This window comes from Ovis aries, chromosome 3, assembly GCF_016772045.2.
Source record: "Ovis aries strain OAR_USU_Benz2616 breed Rambouillet chromosome 3, ARS-UI_Ramb_v3.0, whole genome shotgun sequence".
Classification (NCBI taxonomy): Eukaryota; Metazoa; Chordata; class Mammalia; order Artiodactyla; family Bovidae; genus Ovis; species Ovis aries.
The window spans coordinates 56,281,173-56,297,627 of record NC_056056.1 but is presented as its reverse complement, the minus strand read 5'-3'; positions in this window follow the sequence as shown (position 1 = coordinate 56,297,627).

Sequence of the window (16,455 nt, the reverse complement as noted above, 5' to 3'; positions counted from 1 at the left end):
ATGCAGGAGACCTGGGTTCGATCCCTGGGTCGGGAAGATCCCCTGGAGAAGGAAATGGCAACCCACTCCAGCATTCTTGCCTCAAAAATCCTGCGAACGGAGGAGCCTAGTAGGCTACAGCCCACGGGGTCTCAAAGAGTCGGACACAACTGAGCAACTTCACTGCTGTGATCCTTTATGTGCAAGTCTTTTTCTGAACATAGACTGTTTTTTCTTGGAGAGATACTGGGAGTGGAATTGCTAGAAGACATGTTCTCCCCAACAAAATGAGTCTGGTTTTATATATCTGCATCAACATTTGGTATTTTTGATCTTTAAAATTTTTGCCATTTCTAATAAGAGGTGTGAAGGGTATCTCATTGTGTTTTAATTAGCATTTCTCTGGAGAGTAATGATGTTGAACATTTTTTAATATGTTTATGCTTTTGGTATTTCTTCCTTTATGAAGTATCTTTTCAAGTCTTTTGCCTATATTCTAGTTCACTGGATTTTTAATTTCTGAGTTCTGATAATTCTTTATATATCCTAGATAAGAGACCTTTCTCAGATATATACCAATAGCTTATGAACATTTTCTTACACTCTCTGACTTGTTCACTCATTTTATTGCTGGTATCTTGGTTAATGAAAGTTTTTAATAAAGAACAACATATTTTTTTTTCCTTTTAATTCACTGCTTTCTGATCCTGACATGTTTGACTACTTCAAATTTTGTAGCATCATAAAAATTTTAGAATAAATTTGTTCATTTCTATAGGATGATGATTAGGATTGAGTTAATTAAGTTTTATAAATTGTTTTGGAAAGAGTTGCCAGTTAATTTTATTGACTGTTTCATATTCCAGTTTTCTTTCTTGCAAAAATATACAAACATAAATTGATTTTTGTACATTGACCTTCTATCCTAAAATGAATTTATTAGACCTGGCAGTTTAAAAAAATTTTTCCTTTTAGCTTTTTTAATATACAAATTCATGTGAACTCTGAGTAGAGTTTTGCTCCCGTTCCAGTTGTCATGCCTAGTTTCTCTTTTTTCTTGATGTGTTGTACTTACTCAACTACAGTGTTGAATCAGTGTGAGAACGGATGTCTGTCTAGTTTTTCAATCTTGAGGTTGTTTTTCCATATTTCACCATTAAAGTGATGCTAGCTTGAGGATCTTCATAAATGTCCTTCCTTTATCCCATGGGGAAAACTTCCCTCTATTCTAAGTTAGCTGAATGTTTTTGTTGTTGTTTGTTTTTAAATCGTGAATGGGCGATGAAGTTTGTCTACTGCTTTTTCTGAATCTATTGAAATGACTATTTCCCACCTCCTTTATTTGATCATTTTAAATGTTTCTTTCTGGGGGATTCCTGGCAGTCTAGTGGTTAAGACTCCATGCTCTCAATGCTGAGGTTCCAGTTTCAATTCCTGGTCGGGAAACTAAAATCCTACACCCTGTGTGGCATGGCTAAAAAAATATTTGTTTTTTTGACGTTAACTTGTATTCCTGTTCACAAACGCCACTTGATTATGAGCCTTCCCTTGTCGCATGTTGCTGGAATACTTTGCTGATATTTTGTTAAGGATATTTGTCAAAACTTTGTTTCTTTGTAATATCTTTGCCAGACTTGGTATCAGGATAATATTGACTTTATACAGTAATTGGGAAATTTTCCTTTTTTCCTCTATTTTCTGAAAGAGTTGGTGTAAAATTGGTACTGTGTCTTCCTTAAATTTAATAGGATTCTCCTTGAATTCTTCACACCCTGTTCAGGAGGCTGGGTGTGTGGTAGGCTCTTGCTGAGAGAAACAGCAGGGCGCTGTCAACCCAAGAGTAAGAATCGGTCACACCTTTTCTGGTGTCCTGCCAAAGCCTCAGAGAAATCCTCACCAGGAATCTTGTCTCTTCAGTTCCCACTCCAACCCTTACCCCTCAGGCAGAGATGCGGCTTCTCCTGCCCACCCAACACTCTTGCTGTAATTCTTTTTTTTTAATTGGAAGAGTCCATTCATATGAAATGTCCAGAAATGGCAAATGTATAGAAACAGAAAGTAGATTAGTGATTACCTGGATCTAGGGGTGATAACTGTAAATGGGCATGAGGAATCTTTTTCCCCCATTCAAGCATTTCAGTGTTTTATTTTTTAATTTATTTTTAATTGGAGGATAATTGCTTTGGTATATTGTGTTGGTTTCTGCCATACATCAACATGAATCAGCCATTAGTATACATGTGTCCGTCCCCTCCCTCTTCTCCCACCTCCCACCCCATCCTACACTCTAGATAGGATGAGAGCTCCCAGTGTCATACAGCAAATTGCCACTGGCTATTTTACATACGGTGAATATGTTTTCATGCCACTCAGCATGAGGGAGCTTACTGGGAGGATTAGAATGTTCTAAAGCCAGTTTATGGTGATGATTGCATCATTTGGTAAAGTTATTAACAAGCATTGAATAGATACCAATATGAAAAATTCAAGTTAGGGGGAAGATAATGGGAGTAATGCAAGGCATGCAAAGCATTTTGCACCATATCAGGCATATAGTGAAAAGGTCATTAAACCTTAGGTAATGGTGAATATTTAAATAGTAATTTTTCAAAAATTCTTGTCAGTCTTTGATTTCTGATCAGGTCACATTTGCCTTCCCATCTATAAGGTTTGTAATTATTTTTTTCTATATTTTCACAATGAAATGAGTGGTTTGAAATAATGAACAAAAACCCTTGGCTAATGGTAAATTTTTAGATGTTTTCAATATTTATTTAAAATTTTTCTTTTAATTTCTTGAGAAGGCAATGGCAACCCACTCCAGTACTCTTGCCTGGAAAATCCCATGGATGGAGGAGCCTAGTGAGCTGCAGTCCATGGGGTCGCGAAGAGTCGGATGTGACTGAGTGACTTTACTTTCACTTTTCACTTTCATGCACTGGAGAAGGAAACGGCAACCCACTCCAGTACTCTTGCCTGGAGAATCCCAGGGACGGGAGCCTGGTGGGCTGCTGTCTATGGGGTCTCACAGAGGCATACACGACTGACGTGCCTTAGCAGTAGCATAGTTGATTTACAATATTCTGTTAGTTTCAGGTGTATAGCAAAGTGATTTAGTTATATACATATATCTGGGCTTCCCAGGCGGCGCTAGTGGCAAAGAACGCTCTTGCCAATGCAGCAGACATAAGAGACATGGGTTTGATCCATTTGGGGAAGACCCCCTGGAGGAGGGGATGGCAATCCACTCCAATATTCTTACCTGGAGAATCCCTGGGACAGAGGAGTCTGGTGGGCCACAGTCCATAGGGTCGCAAAGAGTTGGACACGACTGAAGCGACTTAGCATGCATGTATGTATCTATTCTTTTTCAGAGTCTTTCCCATGTAGATTATTGCAGCATACTGAGCAGAGTTCCCTGTGCTACAGTGTAGGCCCTTGTTGGGTGCCTATTTTATATACAGTGGTGTGCGTCCACTGCTGCAGTTCTGCTCTGCCCACTGCTCCAGCTGTAGCTGTTGCTAGCTCTGAAAGCTGCTCTGCATGGACCCAGCATAACCCAGTTCTTCAGGGAAGACCTGGTCTTCATAATCATTCACATTAGCAACCTTCAAATAATGTTCTAAACAGCCAAAATGACAACCCATGGGAGGAGTTCTGGGCTCAGTACAAAATGGGATTCACGATTCCCAGCCATTAATCTGGCTGATTCTGTTCCCACATTGCATTCCAAAATCAATTAGCTGTTGAACAATTTAATTCAATTCTGACATATAGCTTCTAGGAATTAGCTCAGACCTCATGGGTTAGGGATCTCAGTCCCCAAAGACTGTCCTCACTTCAGAGACCAGCCGCAAGTCCTGGCTGTCCCCAGGCCACTCATCCTTCTGTCCTGTGTGGCTGTAAATTTGGAGCATCCCACAAAGCCCTCAGGTTCAATAATTTGCTAGAATGAGTCACAGAATTCTCTAAAAGCAATATACTTGCGATGACATTTTTATAATGAAGGATGCAACTCAGGAACAGCCAAATGGAAGAGTGTGGGGTGCAAGAGCTTCTGTCCCTATAATGTTGGGTTGCATCACCCTCTTGGTACATCAGTATGTTCCTTAACCAGGAAATTCCCTGAATGCCACTGTCCAGAGTGGTACTGATATTTCATTACGTAGGCGTAATTGAGTCAATCAATGGCTACATGATTGAACTCATCTCCAGTCCCCCTTCCCTCCCTAGAGATCTGCAAGGGACCCTGAAAATGTCAACCCTCTAACCACATGTTTCATCTTTGTGGCCTGCCCAGCTTCTCCCTTGAAAGTATCCAAGATCTTACCATGAGTCACTTGTTGCCATCAACTCAGGTGTGACCTAAAAGGGCTCATTTTAAATACAGGCAGTCTGTAGTGAATTTGGTCCCAGAATACTGCAATAAAACTAAAATCACAATAACAGGAGTCACACAAATTTTTTGGTTTCCCGGTGCATGTAAAAGCTATGTTACCCTGTACTATATTAAGTGGTAATAGAATTATGTGTTAAAAAAATGTACATACCTCAATTAAAAAATCCTTATTGCTAAAAATACTCACTGTCATCTAAGCTTTCAGGGAATAGCCGTAGCCTTTTTGCTGGTGGAGGGTCTTGCTCCAATGTTGGTAACTGCTGACTGATCAGGGTGGTGGTTGCTGAACAATGGGGGCCGTTGAGCAATTTCTTCAAATATGACAGCAAGAAAATCTACCAGATGGATTGACTCTTCCTTTCAAGAATGATTTCTCTGTAGCATGCAATGCTATTTGGTAGCATTTACCCACAGCTAAAACTTTCAAAACTGGAGTCGATCCTATTAAAACCTGCCCCTGCTTTATCAGCTACATTTATGGAATATTCAAAATTATTTGTTGCCATTTCAGCAATCTTCCCAGCATCTTCACCAGGAGTAGATTTCATCTCAAGGGATCACTTTCTTTGTTCATCCATGAGAAGCAGCTCCTCACCCATTAAAGTTTTGTCATGAGTCTGCAGCAATTGAGTCACGTCTAAAGGCTCCACTTCCAGTTCTGGTTCCCTTGCTATTTCTGCAGTTACTTCCTCCACTGGAGTCTTCAGTCCCTCCAAGCCATCCACGAGGGTTGGAATCATCTTCTTTCAAACTCCTGCTTGTGGTGCTATTGAGACCTCTTCCCATGAATCACAACATTGATGGCATCTAGAATGGTTCTTTCCTGTGGACTTGGGTGTGGATTACCATTCAGCATGCTGGGCCATCCCTTGTAGGTGTCTGACACTGTTCCTGAGCTGAGGAACAATGAGAAGCCCTCACCACCTTTGGCTCTATGTTGGCAAGAGGAGGAGGCTTTTTCCAAAGCTGAGAGCAGAAGCTGTGCCAGTGGGGCTGGCACGGGGGTTGGGGCTGACAGGAGCTGCGGTCCTGCGCGGAGGAGCATGAGCACTGCCTAGGTCGAGACCCGACACGGAGGAAGTGAGGGGAATCAATACTCTGACCTCACATCCCTCTGGTCTAATCTCCTGCCACACGACTGGCAGAACCCAGCAGGAAGGCAGAGGGTGGGGAGCCCAGGGAATGCTGTGCATAATGAAGCCTCCTGGGGGCACAGAGCAGGGCAGATCAGAACAGAGGTGGGTAGAGAAAGGATCCAGAAGGGTACATGGAGGGAGAGACACAATTCCATTCATCTTGACTCTTAACATTTAGGCAACACCCAACCAGGAGAGCGCAGGTCCCTTTGTAGGAGAAGCTGGGGAGAAGGCAGCTTTCACGGAGGTCAGCATGGGCACATTCGGGGCAATACCTGAAGACATCCTTAGGGGGGTATTGCACTGCACCCTAAGCTAAGTGCTATTCCCCAGGAAAAAGTAGTTAATTGTTGATGTGCTCTCTGGGCTTCCCAGGTGGCGCTGGTGGTAAAGAACTCACCTGCCAGTGCAGGAGACATAAGAGACAGGAGTTCGATCCCTGGGTTGGGAAGATCCCCTGGGCATGGCAACCCACTCCAGTGTTCTTGCCTGGAGAATCCTGTGGACAACCTGGCGGGCTATGGTCCATGGAGTCACAGAGTCAGACACAACTGAAGTGACTTAGTACACACGCACGCACATGATCTTTAAAGTGTTGAAAGACAAAAAGACCACTGTAGGTGAGTATAGTTTTGTATTAATGTTCCATGGGATGATGAAGATGAATGGAGAATGTTAAGGGGATGAGGGCTGCAGCTACAGATGGGTACCCTGGGGTCTAGCAAGTGAAGGGCCTGAGACCCAGGAGGGGTGGGCTCAAGAGGCTGGGCCAACTTGCCATCTTTGGAGAGTCCAGAATCCATGCTCTGTAGTTTTTCAAATTCTTGGTGGTGACTAGGCAGTTGTGAGCTCCACTCTCTGGCTGGCTTTTCAAAGTGGTTCTTGGAAAGTCACCCAGCATTTTGCAGGGCACAGAGGACAGGATGGACTTGTACCTGAGGCTCACACATGGGTAGCACTGGCCCAGGAATCTCTTTGTGTGATTTCTAGACAGTTTGTCTTTGTCTCTTGTTTCTGGGATGGACACAGAGAAGCTGTAATGGAGATGATCTGAAGATTGATCTAACCTCGCTTTTGAGGTTGGAGAGCTAAGACTCTTAGAGGTGAAGGGCAAGTTGGCTGTAAAGCTGAAATTTGAATCCAGGTTGCCTGTCCTGGCCCCTAGACCTGTGTCTCATTTAAGAGTCATAAGGAGGGCATGGGATCTGGTCCTCACCAAGCAGTTTAGAAGTAATGGGAGGTACGTGGAATAGACAGCTTTTTCAGGATTATTGAAGGCACAGAAAAATTATTCAAATATAGGGATCAAACATATGGACTCCAAAGGGGAAAGTGGGGGTGGGATAAATTGGGAGATTGGGATTGACATATATACACTACCTTGTGTAAAACAGACAACTAATGGGAACCTACTGGATAGCACAGGCAACTCTACTCAGTGTGATGGCCTAAATGGGAAGGAAATCCAAAAAAGAGTGGATGCATGTATACATATAGCTGATTCACTTTGCTGTACAGCAGCAACTAACACAATATTGTAAAGCAATTAAACCTCAATTTAAAAAGACTTATGCAAACAGTATGAATTATGACTTTGACACACCCTCCTTGAATTTTGCAAACAAGAGAGCTAGGCTTGCCCTGGTGGGAGGCATGGTCAGAGTAAGGTCTACAAGAGATGTAGGGGAGCTGGAGGCCCAGACACAGTTCAGTTTAGTTCAGTCTCTCAGTCATGTCTGACTCTTTGTGACCCTTTGGACTGCAGCACACCAGGCTTCCCTGTCCATCATCAACTCCCAGAGCTTGCTCAAACTCATGTCCTTTGAGTTGGTGATGCCCTCCAACCATCTCATCCTCTGTCATCCCCTTCTCCTCCTGCCTTCAATCTTTCCCAGCATCAGGGTCTTTTCTAATGAGTCAGTTCTTTGCATCAGGTGGCCAAAGTATTGCAGTTTCAGCTTCAGCATCAGTCCTTCCAATGAATATTCAGGATTGATTTCCTCTAGGATGGACTGGTTGGATCTCCTTGCAGTCCAAGGGACTCTCAAGAGTCTTCTACGACACCACAGTTCAAAAGCATCAATTCTTCAGCGCTCAGCTTTCTTTAGAGTCCCAACTCTCACATCCATACATGTCTACTGGAAAAACCATAGCTTTGTCTAGACAGACCTTTGTTGACAAAGTAATGTCTCTGCTTTTTAATATGCCGTCTAGGTTGGTCATAATTTTTCTTTCAAGGAGTAAGCATCTTTTAATTTCATGGCTGCAGTCACCTTCTGCAGTGATTTTGGAGCCCAAAAAATAAAGTCTGACACTGTTTCCACTGTTTCCCCATCTATTTCCCATGAAGTGATGGGACCAGATGCTATGATCTTAGTTTTCTGAATTTTGAGTTTTAAGCCAAATTTTTCACTCTCCTCTTTCACTTTCATCAAGAAGCTCTTTAGTTCTTCTTTGCTTTCTGCCATAAGGGTGGTGTCATCTGCGTATCTGAGGTGATTGATATTTCTCCCGGCAATCTTGATTCCAGCTTGTGCTTCATCCCACCCAGCATTTCTCATGATGTACTCTGCATATAAGTTAAATAAGCAGAGTGACAATATATAGCCTTGACGTACTCCTTTTCCTATTTGGAACCAGTCTGTTGTTCCATGTTGAGTTCTAACTGTTGCTTCCTGACCTGAATGTATGTTTCTTAAGAGGCAGGTCAGGTGGTCTGGTATTCCCATCTCTTGAAGAATTTTCCACAGTTTATTGTGATCCACACAGTCAAAGGCATAGTCAATAAAGCAGAAATAGATGTTTTTCTGGAACTCTTTTGCTTCCTCCTTTTATTCAAATGAAGATGTCATATCTTTTAATAACTTTTTAGTTCATTAGGATTCTGAACTGGAAAGGAAAGCAGCTCAGTTGCTGATTTAAAGGTGGTTCAATATGAAAAAATTTTAATTTTGACCTCAGGGTGTGTAGGGAGGCCTCTGAAATCTTAAAGGAAATCAGTCCTGAATGTTCATTGGAAGGACTGATGCTAAAGCTGAAACTCCAATACTTTGGCCACCTGATGCAAAGAGCTGACTCACTGGAAAAGACCTTGATACTGAGAAAGATTGAGGGCAGGAGAAGGAAGTGACAGAAGATGAGATGGTTGGTTGGCATCATTGACTCAATGGACATGAGTTTGAGCAAACTCTGGGAGATAGTGAAGGACAGGGAAGCCTGGCATGCTGCAGTCCATGGGGTCGCAAAGAGTCAGACAGGACTGAGCCACTGAACAACAACAGTAAGATCAAAAGACTGGTTAGGTATGCTGTACCCTAAGGGAAAACTGAGCTGAGAATGTGAAGGTCAGCACTCATGTCTTTTATTCAAATAAAGATGTCATATCTTTTAATAACTTTTTAGCTCATTAGGATTCTGAACTGGAAAGGAAAGCAGCTCAGCTGCTGAATTAATGGTGGTTCACTATGAGAGAACTTTAATTTTGACTGCAGGGAGGGTAGGGAGGTCTCGGTCGTGTTATCTGGTGGGCCTTTGGTGATTCCCAGCAGCTGGAGATGAAACATGCCGTGATCCAGAGAAGAGAGTGTCACTTTAGCAAGGCATCTGGTGACAAATTTTCAGGGGTGGGGTGAAGAGGAGGAGATGCTGAGTCCAAGAAAGTATCTAGGGAAGCAAGAATCATTCCCCAACACTACCCCCTTGTTGGTCATGTAAGAACTTTCCTCCTCTCTGGCTCCAATCCCAGAAGGGTGAGAAGAGCAGCTGACAAGTGAGGAAAATGATGATAGGGAATCTGACTCTGCCCCCATCACAGCAGCTGACTGACTTCCTTCCTAGAGCAGGCCCTGGACCTGGTGGGGGAGGGAAGTGGGGCTGGTGAGGGTCAGGAGCCTTACCCGGGAGTGGAAATGGGTGATTATAGCTTGGAATTGAAAATACTAAACTCGGACTCAAACTTCCCCTAGCTTTCAGGGAATGTTTTTTTTCTCTTAAAAAACAATTTTTTTAAATTGGTGGAAAATTGCTTTACAATGTCGTGTTGGCTTCTGCCACACAGCAATGCTGCTACTGCTGCTGCTGCTAAGTCTCTTCAGTCGTGCCAACTTTGTGAGACCCCATAGATGGCAGCCCACTAGGCTCTTCTGTCCCTGGGATTCTCCAGGCAAGAATACTGGAGTGGGCTGCCATTTCCTTCTTCAATGCATGAAAGTGAAAAGTGAAAGTGAAGTCGCTCCGTCATGCCTGACTCTTAGCGACCCCATGGACTGCAGCCTACCAGGCTCCTCCGTCCATAGGATTTTCCAGGCAAGAGTACTGGAGTGGGTTGCCATTGCCTTATCTATCATAATTATATATATATATATATATGCATATATATATATATATATATATATATATATATTTACCCTCCTTCTTGAGCATCCCTCCCTCCATTCCTCTCCTCTAATTCAACATGAAGGGCCAGGCTGGGCTCCCTGTGTTATACAGCAACTTCCCGCTAGCTATTTCTTTTGCGTATGATAGTGTATGTATGTTAATGATACCTTCTCAATTCATCCCATCTTCACCTTCCCCTCCTGTGTCCACAAGAAAGGTTATTAAAGATAGGATGTGACTAGCTTGTGGACATGCTCCTGATTGGTTTGTGGTGAGGGAACCCCGGAGTCAACATCATCAAGCTGCTGGTTCCAATCATTCTGGGATCTACATGCTTGAGGGCAGCATACAGTTAACTTCTACCTGGTGGGGATTTCAGTATCTGCAAAATAGCTTAAAGGATATGGCTCAGAATATTATCTATAGCCCTTGAGGAGGAAATAAAAGTCCTTGACTTTGTTTAATGGTTAAACTATGATTATTTTGTCTTGCTTGACTGTTTTCCTTTGCTTCTGCATTTTTCTCACTTCTCTGATGAAATTTATTCTTTGGAACTCAGGGAAGGCCTAGGAAGCTAAAGTTTTCTTACAAGTAAGAGGCAGGCAGAGGACACGGGGGAGGGGCCTGACCCTGGAAGGCCCCATGGGGTCCTGCTCAGTTACAAGGTCTGGGTTTGAACCTTATTCTGAAAGCCCCAGGTGTTGGGTCAGGCAGCTTTTCAGTGTAGCAGGAGGGAGACAAGACTCTGAGTCCATGGACACCGTGTGGGAGGATGATGGGGTTGCTGTGTGTTTGTTTCTTCTTCCTTTTTAATATTTCTCAGTGAGATGTAGACAAGGTCATCAGCTAAAAGTGAAAGTTGGGGAGGGTTGTTGGAGGGTTGAAGAGGAAGGGCAGTGAGACTGTCCTCAGGAGAGCAGAGAAGAGACACAGTCCAGGTCCGGGTCTGTGTCTGTTACACCTCCACTGCTGCTGCTGCAGTCACTGCCGTGTCCAACCCTTTGTGACCCAACAGACTGTAGCCCGCCAGGCTCCTCTGTCCATGGGATTTCTCTAGGCAAGAATACTAGAATGGGTTGCCATTTCCTTGTTCAGGGGTTCTTCCTGACCTGGGGACTAAACCCACATCTCCTGCTTGGCAGCTGGATTTTTTTTTTAAATTACTTTACAATATTGTATTGGTTTTGCCATACATCAACATGAATCCGCCACAGGTATACACATGTTCCCCATCCTGAACCCCCCTCCCTCCTTCGTCCCCATACCATCCCTCTGGGTCGTCTTAGTGCACCAGCCTCAAGCATCCAGTATCATGCATCAAACCTGGACTGGTGATTCATTCCATTTATGATATTATACATATTTCAATGCCATTCTCCCAAATCATCCCACCCTCTCCCTCTCCCACAGAGTCCAAAAGACTGTTCTATACATCTGTGTCTCTTTTGCTGTCTCGCATACAGGGTTATCGTTACCATCTTTCTAAATTCCATATATATGTGTTAGTATACTGTACTGGTGTTTTTCTTTCTGCCTTACTTCACTTTGTATAATAGGCTCCAGTTTCATCCACCTCATTAGAATGGATTCAAATGTATTCTTTTTAATGGCTGCGTAATACTCCATTGTGTATATGTACCACAGCTTTCTTATCCATTCATCTGCTGATGGACATCTAGGTTGCTTCCATGTCCTGGCTATTATAAATAGTGCTGCAATGAACATTGGGGTACATGTGTCTCTTTCAATTCTGGTTTCCTTGGTGTGTATGACCAGCAGTGGGATTGCTGGGTCATAAGGTAGTTCTATTTGCAATTTTTTAAGGAATCTCCACACTGTTCTCCATAGTGGCTGTACTAGTTTGCATTCCCACCAACAGTGTAAGAGGGTTCCCTTTTCTCCACACCCTCTCCAGCATTTATTGCTTACAGACTTTTGGATTGCAGCCATTCTGACTGGAGTGAAATGGAACCTCATTGTGGTTTTGATTTGCATTTCTCTGATAATGAGTGATATTGAGCATCTTTTCATGTGTTTGTTAGCCATCCGTATGTCTTCTTTGGAGAAATGTCTATTTAGTTCTTTGGCCCATTTTTTGATTGGGTCGTTTATTTTTCTGGAGTTGAGCTGCAGGAGTTGCTTGTATATTTTTGAGATTAGTTATTTGTCAGTTGCTTCATTTGCTATTATTTTCTCCCATTCTGAAGGCTGTCTTTTCACCTTGCTTATATTTTCCTTTGTTGTGCAGAAGCTTTTAATTTTAATTAGGTCCCATTTGTTTATTTTGGCTTTTATTTCTAATATTCTGGGAGGTGGGTCATAGAGGCAGCTGGATTCTTTACCACTGAGCCATCTGGGAATCTCACACCTCCACTAAGTACTCACAATTGTTTCCCTGCCCCAAACTCTCCTCTGTCTTGATTGTCACATCTTTCCCCGGTCTTGCTCAAAAACATTCGGTGAGTCCCTATTAAGACAGTGAAGCTGACATTCCACAGCCTAATAAGCCCCACCAGGATCAGGGCCCTGACAGTTTCTCTGCTCTTTGATCTGTTCAAGGGATTGTTCCTCTGAGAAACCAGGGGTGGCACTTTTTCCTGTAAAGAACCAGATAGTAAATATTTTAGGCTTTGCCAGCAGTAGCTCTACACAGTGAGCCCTTAATTCTGATGTTGTCTTGAGAAATCAGCCAGGGACAGTTCTAAGCAAGTAAAAATCTGTGTACCCATCTAACTTGATCTGCTTGGAAATTTGAACTTCCTACAATTTTCATGAATTATGAAATATTTTTTATTGTTTTCAACCATGAACAAACGTAAAAATTATTCTTAGCTTGTAGGCCTTGCAAACACATAGCAGGCTGGATGTGATCTATGAGCCATCAGTGGCCGAACACTGAGATAAACCACTTTTGTTCCACTCTGGCTACCCTGCCTGCCTAAGATCCATCTTATAAGTAGAATCTTCCCTAGTGGTTTAGTGGTAAAGAACCAGCCTGTCAGTGCAGGAGAGGATGACCCAGGAAATGGCACTTCACTATTCTTGCCTGGAAAATCCCACGTACTGAGGAGCCTGGTGGGCTACAGTCCATGGGGGTAGCAGGGAGTCAGACATGACGGAACATGAGTACAAAGTGCTTATTGCTTGTCCTATACTTTAGCCTAAATGCTTCCTCCTCCTTTTCCATCAGTATTCTCAGTCTCTTACCCTCCCCAGACTGCATGGGTACTCTGCTGGCGTTTGACTTCCTAGAGTCCAAATCATCGGAGTTTCTTTTCTTGTTCAACTGGACTTCTCTCTCTTTTTAAAATCTTTTCTATCATATGCTTCCCAAGCAGACTGTCTATTCTGAAGGGCAGAGCTTGCATTTTATGTCTCTGCGTGTCTCCTGCAGTCATGCCCTGTACCTACTTGGAGCTCAATAAATATTCCAGAAAAAAAAAGTGCTTCTTAAACCCTATTCTGCAGGGCTCAAAGGGATTATTTTATGTGCAAAGTTCAGAAATAAAAAAGCCAAACCCCAGCAAAATTGCTTCTTTTTGCATTCTTCATTTTGATGATGTCTCTAAGGTGTGGTTTTCCATATTCTTTATGCTCCTAATATACTCCAAATTACCTTATATTTCTGTTGTACCTAATAGAAAGGAGGTGACATGTAAGGGTACAGGGCCCCCGGTCACCTAGAGTCATATACCAAAACCTGTCTGAGTGATCTCCAAAACAGACTGCGCCAGACATTTTATTAAAGGCTTTTACCTTGTGCCATAAAGTTAATCCACACTGGAAGGAAGCAACAGGAATTTTGAGTGGGTTGATTGTAAATCAGCCAGTTGGGACAATGGTGATTGGGACTACTGTGGGTGAAACGACACTATGTCATTCTGATCCAGGCATTATTTGAAGGTCATTGAACATATGTTATTGGAGATACTGTTACACTCAGGGAAGGGAGGAAAGGAGAAAGTAGCAGAAGATTTTGAATGGTCTAAATTCTGTGCCTGAGGTATTTAAACCTATAACCTTTCCATCCCATCAGCACTGCAGAAACATTCAATGTCAGTCTGTAAAATCTTCAACTTGAACTCAAATTAGTCTACACACTATTTCTGCAAAGTAGATAATGACAATAGTTGAGGATGTATCTCACTCTAAAAGCATTGTTTTAAAAAATGAGGGCTGACCCAACATTTTCCCTCTTCTCTCAGAGTCATTACCTGAGGTACTTTAGGGCAGTGGTTTACTCCAGATCAGCCATGGGAATCCAGACTTCAATGCTGCAGCCAAATCCTGCTCTTGGACTTTAGCTGGGAAAGCCAAAGACCACACACCCAGAAACCCACATGTGGCATTCGGCCCCTTCTTTTCTCACCAGTCTCTATCTCTGCCTAAACCTAACTAGTTGCTAAGTACAACAATGTCTTACACAGAAGAGCAATATATATGTAATGCAGCAAGCAGCAGAAAGCTGGAGATCATACTCATTTATCTTATAAGGTAGTCTTTCTCTGAGACTCTTCAAGATTGGCTTTTTATAGAACTTGATACTCTCTGTGGTGACCATTAACTGTGGTGACCAAGTCACTGGTCTAGACTTACAAAGGAGACCTAAAATCTTCTCACACTTGAAAATTCTTAAGGCAGATGTAAGGTGCTCCATCCTTGAGCTCCAAATTCTTAGGCTCTAAAATCACTGTGGATGGTGACGGCAGCCATGAAATTAAAAGATGTCTGCTCCTTGGAAGGAAAGCTCCTTGGAAGATGCTTCTTAAAAGATGGCTGCTCCTTGGGAGGTGGGTGCTAGACAAACCTAGACAGCATATTAAAAAGCAGAGCCATCCCTTCACTGACAAAGTTCTGTATAGCCAAAGCTATGATTTTTCCTGTAGTTATGTACGGATGTGAGAGTTGGACCATAAAGAAGGTTGAGCACCAAAGAACTGATGCTTTAAGATTGTGGTACTGGAGAAGACTTTGGAAAGTCCCTTGGACTGAAAGGATATCAAACCAATCAATTCTAAAGGAATATTCACTTAATGAGCTGATGCTGAAGCTCCAATACTTTGGCCACCTGGTGCGAAGAGTTGACTCATTGGAAAAGACCCTGACGCTGGGAAAGATTAAAGGCAAAAGGAGAAGGGAGTGGCAGAGGATGAGATGGTTAAACAGCATCACCAACTCAATGGACAAGAATCTGAGCAAACTCCAGGAGATAGTGTAGGACAGAGAAGCCTGGAATGCTTCAGTCCATAGGATCACAAAGAGTTGGACACAACTTAGTGACTGAACAACAACTGAATATAGTTCTCTGTGCTATATGCTAGAGCTTTGTTGTTTATCTATCCTATGCATACTAGTTTGCACCTGCTAATCCCCAACTTCCAATCTTCCGCCCGCCCATCTGTTGCTGCAAATGGCATTACTTCATTTATTTTTATGACTGAGTAGTATTCCATTCTATATATTAATGTTATACCACATCTTCTTTAACCATTTTTTTTGTCAGTGGACACCTAGGTGGTTTCCATGTCTGGGCGATCGTGAATAATATTGCTGTGGACATAGGGATGCGTGTATCTTTTTGAATTATAGTTGTTTTCTGGATATGTGTCCAGGAGTGAGATTGCTGGGTCATATGGTAGCTCTAGTTTTAGTTTTTTTCTTAATTAATTGTTTTTAATTGATGGGTAATTACAATATTGTGTTGGTTTCTGCCATACATCAACATGGATCAGCCATAGGGATACATATGCCCCCTCCCTCTTGAGCATCCCCTCCAATCTCCCTATTTTTAGTTTTTTAAGGAACCTCCACACTGCTTTCCGTAGTGGTTATATCAATTTACATTCCCACCAACAGTGGAGGAGGATTCCCTTTTCTCTAGACCCTCTTCAGCGTTTATTGTTTGCAGACCTTTTAAGAATTACCATTCGGAGGAGTGTGAGGTGGCACCTCATTGTAGTTTTGATTTGCATTTCTCTGAGCAGTGTTGAGTATCTTTTCATTTGTCTGACTTAATTTTTATTTGTTTATTTTTACATTATGATTTCACTGTACATTCCTGCTCTAACGGAAGAGACCATATGTTTTATATATCAGGCACATAGATAAGCACTTAAAAACGTAAGAAGTAAAAAACTAGTGCAGTCTACACAGTCCATATGCAGTGATTGCTGAGGTATCTGAAGCCTCGCTCATGTGCTTGGTTTGATTTCTGCTGGAGTAGAAACAGTAAGCCAGGGAGAGACTCAAAACCCTTCCTCTCCAGCTTTCTGCTCCTGTCCTTATAGGTGATGGGTTTTAAAAGCAGGAGGCAAGGCACCCTTTTCTTTTTGTTGTCAGTTCTAAAGAGCGTCTGAAACATTGGGGTAGCAATTCTCAAATTGGTCACCAGGAGGATTTCCGGGGAAGCTTTGAAAGAGCACTGCTGCTCGCATCTCACACCAGAGCAATCACAGCAGAATCTCTATGGTAGGGTTCATCACCAAGCTCCCAGGTGAGAGAGAAAGACAGATACTGCATGACATCACTAATATGTGGAATCCAAAAACAAAGTCGTACTTAGGA